Consider the following 5497-nt stretch of genomic DNA (forward strand, 5'->3'; position numbering starts at 1 on the left):
TATTCCGCCTGTTTACATATCTCTGTATTTGAATAAACATGCCCGTACCAGTTATTTGGCGCTTGAATCTATTTCTGCTACGGTCTGAGACAAAGTTACTTTCTTCCAATGTTTTGGAGAGGCACAACGATATTACTACTAGCTGCCTAGGGTGGGGAGTCATGCTCGTCGACACATTGCAGGTGTCTATGAACTGTCTGCATCTTGTTGAGGTACTGCTGTGGCGAGAAAGATCCCCAGACCTGTCTCCGATAGAACATGTGTGGGACCAGGTGGCACGTCAACTCCGTCCCAGTGCTAGTATCTAGGACATAAAGGACCATTTACAACCGTTGTGGACCAGCTTGCCTCAGCAGAGGAGATAATGGCTTCATGACGCTCTCCCGAACCAAAGCAGTGCATGCATCCACGTCAGAGGGGGTGCAACGTCATACTGATAAGCGGGCCCGTACTGCCAAGTTCTTTACAAATTTCACTCGTTTCTATGGTCAATGAATTGCATCAGATAAGTCTCTCAAACCGTGAAGTTTCATTTTGTTTCCACCTCCTTCTCTGGGTCCTTCACTTTGTCAGGCAGTGGAACTGTATGTACTCTATTTTCTGAGTTACACCATACTTCGCCTTGACGTTAGTCATGTCACCGGGAACGCTTTGTGTGCCTCATTTGTGGCTCAGTGATTGGCTGGCCAAGGTCACATAAACACATAAACATGTAAACTAAAGTATAATTCCGATGAGAGATAAGTTATCTTGCACCCGAATATCTGTAGCAGAGAATAAACTGAATTAGGTTTTTAAATTAATTTTCGAAGGGAGCAAACACCTGTACTGAGGGTACTCTGTGCCAAAATAAAAGTAGGACATGGTGTAGGCTTCTTAGATTTGTCTCAAGGTAAACGAGTGCCATACGACCTGTCACTCGTGCCGGTGAAACCTGTCTGCCGTCGAGCGACGCACTGCGTTTCCCGTAGCGCACGCGTCCGACATGGCAGAGCAATTAAAGCGAGTACGCATGCTTTGTGCAACACGTCGCTCTTACACGGAATTCCTTTCCTCTGAGGACAGGCCACAGCGAAACGTTTTAGTAGGACGTCGGTCATTTGCCCGGCGTGCACAGACACACAGGACAGGGAGACAGACAGTATTATTTGTAGGGAAAGCAATGTACAGCCCGCCCGGTAAGCCGTGCGGTCTAGCGTACTGCCTTCCGGGTGGGAAGGCGTGCCGGTCCCCGGCACGAATCCGTCTAGCGGATTAATGTCGAGGTCCGGTGTGCCGGCCAGTCTGTGGATGGTTTTCAAGTCGGTTTTCCATCTGCGTCGGCGAATGCGGGCTGGTTCCTCTTACTCCGCCTCAGTTACACTATGTCGGCAATTGCTGGGCAAACACTTTCTCTACGTACGCGTCCACCATAATTACTCTACCACGCAAACAGTGGGGCTACACTCGTCTGGTGTGAGACGTTCCCGGGAGGTGAGGGAGGAATCCACAATAAGCCTGGTTTCGGTCTGGGGCGGCGGTGGGGTGAGTGGACTGCTGTAGCCTGTTGTGGGGTTGTGAACCACTGAGGACTACGGCGGGGCCGAAACCTCTCCGTCGTTTCTAGGTCCCCATTTCCATACAAAATACAAAGCAATATACACCGTGCAACACATTTAAAAGATCACTTTTTATAAATCCCGTAATCGACTCCCATTGCTACGTGTGAGTTTGAAATTTGGTTCATACATTATATGACCAAAAGTACCTTGACACCGCCAAAAACATAGGTTTTTCATATTATAAGCATTATGGTGGAAACGTGAAGGGACACGTACAGCACAAAACCGTGCAGGCCGACCTCGTCTGTTGACTGACAGAGATCGCCGACAGTTGAAGAGGGTCGTAATGTGTAATAGGCACACATCAATCCAAACCATCACACAGCAATTCCAAACTGCATCAGGATCCACTGCAATTACCATGACAGGTAGGCGGGAGGTGAGAAAACTTGGATTTCATGGTCGAGCAGCTCCTCATAAGCAACACATCACGCCGGTAAATGCCAAACGATGCCTCGCCTGGTGTAAGGAGCGTAAACATTGGACCATTGAACAGCGGAGAAAACGTTGTGTGGAGTGACTAATCACGGCACACAATGTGGCGATCCGATGGCAGGGTGTGGGCATGGCGAATGCCCGGTGAACGTTATCTGCCAGCGTGTGTAGTGCCGACAGTAAAATTCGGAGGCGGTGCTGTTATGGTGTGGTCGTGTTTTTCATCGAGGGGGCATGCACCTCTTGTTGTTTCGTGTGGCACTATCACAGCACAGGCCTACCTTGATGTTTTAAGCACCTTCTTCCTTCCCGCTGTTAGAGAGCAATTCGGGGATGGCGATTGCATCTTTCAACACGATAGAGCTCCTGTTCATAATGCACGGCCTGTGATGAAGTGGTTACAGAACAATTACATCCCTGTAATGGACTGGCCTGCAAAGAGTCCTGACCTGAATCCTATAGAACACGTTTGGGGTGTTTTGAATGGCCGACGTCATGCCATGCCTCACCAACCGACACCGATACCTCTCCTCCGTGAAGAATGGGCTGCCATTCCAACACCTGATTGAACGTATGCCTGCGAGAGTGGAAGCTGTCATCAAGGCTAAGGGTGGGCCAACACCATATTGAATTCCAGCATTACCGATGGAGGGCGCCACGAATTTGTAAGTCATTTTCAGCCAAGTGTCCGGTTACTTCTGATCACATAGTGTAGGTGCCGAGAATCTCTCTAATGAAGCAAAAGCGTGGCGCCCTTTGGCTCTGCGACACTTCAAACAGTAAGTTGTGGAGACATTCGGGAAAAACGCTGAGCTCAGCGTTAAAATCACGTCTTTCCTTATGGGTGGCCGAAGAAAACATTTCAAACACATCCGTGCTGAGTTTCGACACGAGAAGAGCTTATGAGGTGGCATGAAGGGCATCAATGAAACCACCACTTCCACTGGAGCGTTGATTGCCACACATTTTGCCGTCGACAACGACAGTTCACAGTGGGCTGAGCACCAGGACGACTTTATTAACAACCTTTGACGCTGCTGATACCACCGGACTATTCAGCCTTACTCAAAAGACAACCTTGGCCAACAGTGCCATCGAACAGAATCGCACTCCTTTGGAGTGTAGTGTGTCTGCAGATAGTGCTCTGCTGTACAGCATGGGATCACAGGACACTGTTCAAAACCAGTCAACGAAACGTGAGACAGATCCGAAGCAGCAATGGGTCCTTGTGCTGTTTCAGCCCTCCTGTTTCGTGCCTTCCTACGGCGTGATCACGGAGGGGTGCGACACTGACACATGTGTAAATAAAATGGCAAAGGACGACCCAGTTTGGCAATACCCTCGATACCGCCCGCCCACATTTATTGAGCATCTTAAAAACGTACCTGTTGAGACAGAGACAAGTCTCTTAGGCATCAGCAGACAGGCCCTGCTTGTACGCCATACGGAATCGCAGGGGTGTTGAAGGGATTGCAAGGTAGGACTTTGTAAAACGTTGCCTCTGTTTAGCTACATTTGTAAAGTGCTCAGCAAAGATGGGTGGGTGGCGCCGTGGGTGTTGCTGAATTGGCAAGGGAGCGGTGGGCGGTAGACGGATCCTTTGCCGTTTTATTCATCCATATATCACTGTCATACCCCTTTGTCATCACGTCAGAGGAGGGCGCAAAACATGACGGCTAAAGAAGCATAAGCATGGTGCTTCGGATCGCTATCGCATTTCGTCGAATGGTTTTGAACGGTCCCTAGTGGTTTCACCCTGTACACAACAGCGAAACTTGCAGTCGCACTGCATTCAGAAAGGGGGCGGTCACGTCTAATGGGTTTGCTGGTCCACGGTGCCCTTAGAGTAGGGTTCCTCCGTCTGGGGGTCTCAGCAGCGTCAAAGATTGTCAAGAACGTCGTCCTGGTGCTCAGCCCACTGCGAAATGTCATCGTCGACCGCAAAATGTGTGGGAATCAACGCCGCAAGGGAAGAGGTGGTTTCACTGACGCCCTTAATGCCACCTCTCAAGGTCTTTTCGTGTCGACTCTGAGCAGCGGTGTTTATTATTAGATATTCTGTACATCAACGAGCTAGCACTCTGCTTATCCCCCTTAGTACAAGAACTGATAGGAAAACGATGCATGTTCGCGCTTGGCGATGACCACGTAACAGTGGTTGGATTGGATTGTTTAGGGGAAGAGACCAGACAGCGAGGTCATCGGTCTCATCGGATTAGGGAAGGAAGTCGGCCGTGCCCTTTCAAAGGAACCATCCCGGCATTTGCCTGGAGAGATTTAGGGAAATCAGGAGGGCCGGACGCGGGATTGAACCGTCGTCCTCCCGAACGCGAGTCCAGTGTGCTACCACTGCGCCACCTCGCTCGGTCGTAACAGTGATAACTGTAAGTAAGTGGCACAATCACAGGTGTCCGATGGATCCGTCGTTCGGTTTCGTCACATATCTGATCTGTCCAGAACACTGCAGGCCGACTTCCCTGTTTCTTCATTTCTGCAAACGCCAGGGACCTAGCAGCTGTAGTGTCAAAATTGCGTGGTGACGTTAAACGCTGAAGTTTCTGTTAGCAGCGCCGAGCGCCGATTACGTCAGCATTTCCCTTTTCACGTCTCTGCCCACCGCAAAAACCAATATTGTCATTTAGATTTTTGTTCATCATTTTCAGCAACTGTTTTTGAAGAATGGAATCCCCGCATTGCTATCGTACTTCTTCTTTGTGCCACCTATACTTGCTTCACACAATCAAAGAAAAAGACTGGAAGAGATGAAAGTTCAAAAATTAGAAAGTCTCCCTCATACAGTGAAAGTAAAAATATGTTCTACAACGATTTCAAAAGAACAGTTTCAAATATTTGACGAAAATAGCGAAACAACATAATACAAAATAAAAAATCAGCACTCAATATTACCCTTTCGGTATCGATATGTCGATGTATTGGTGAAAGAAATATTCCAGAATGAAATTTTCACTCTGCAGCGGAGTGTGCGCTGATATGAAACTTCCTGGCAGATTAAAACTGTGTGCCGGACCGAGACTCGAACTCGGGACCTTTGCCTTTCGCGTGCAAGCGCTATACCAGGAGAGCTTCTGTAAAGTTTGGAAGGTAGGAGACGAGGTACTGGCAGAAGTGAAGCTGTGAGGACGTGGCGTGAGTCGTGCTTGGGTAGCTCAGTTGGTAGAGCACTTGTCCGCGAAAGGCAAAGGGCCCGAGTTCGAATCTCGGTCCGGCATACAGTTTTAATCTGCCAGGAAGTTTCAAAAGAAATATTGGCGATGTAAATCTATGTTCCCTGGGGAAAATATCAATACAGAAATATATGTCATTTTATCAAAGTCCTAGGTCTGATCTCCATTTGCAGAGGCGTCAGGAGAGAAAATGAAACGCAGATAATAGGGTTTCTGGCACCCGTTTCATCATGTGACACGTCAAGGTGGCGTCGGGCATAATCACGGTGAAATTTG

General features: G+C 48.7%; 1 non-coding gene across 1 annotated transcript; it reads left to right on the plus strand.

Moving 5' to 3' along the window:
• The first annotated feature begins 5191 nt into the window (after nucleotides 1-5191).
• On the plus strand, nucleotides 5192-5266 carry Trnas-cga (transfer RNA serine (anticodon CGA)). The gene has a single exon. It is a non-coding gene; the product is annotated as a tRNA-Ser (tRNA).
• The last annotated feature ends 231 nt before the right edge of the window (nucleotides 5267-5497 follow it).

The sequence above is a fragment of the Schistocerca serialis genome, chromosome 5 (assembly GCF_023864345.2).
Source record: "Schistocerca serialis cubense isolate TAMUIC-IGC-003099 chromosome 5, iqSchSeri2.2, whole genome shotgun sequence".
In the NCBI taxonomy this organism is placed as follows: domain Eukaryota; kingdom Metazoa; phylum Arthropoda; class Insecta; order Orthoptera; family Acrididae; genus Schistocerca; species Schistocerca serialis.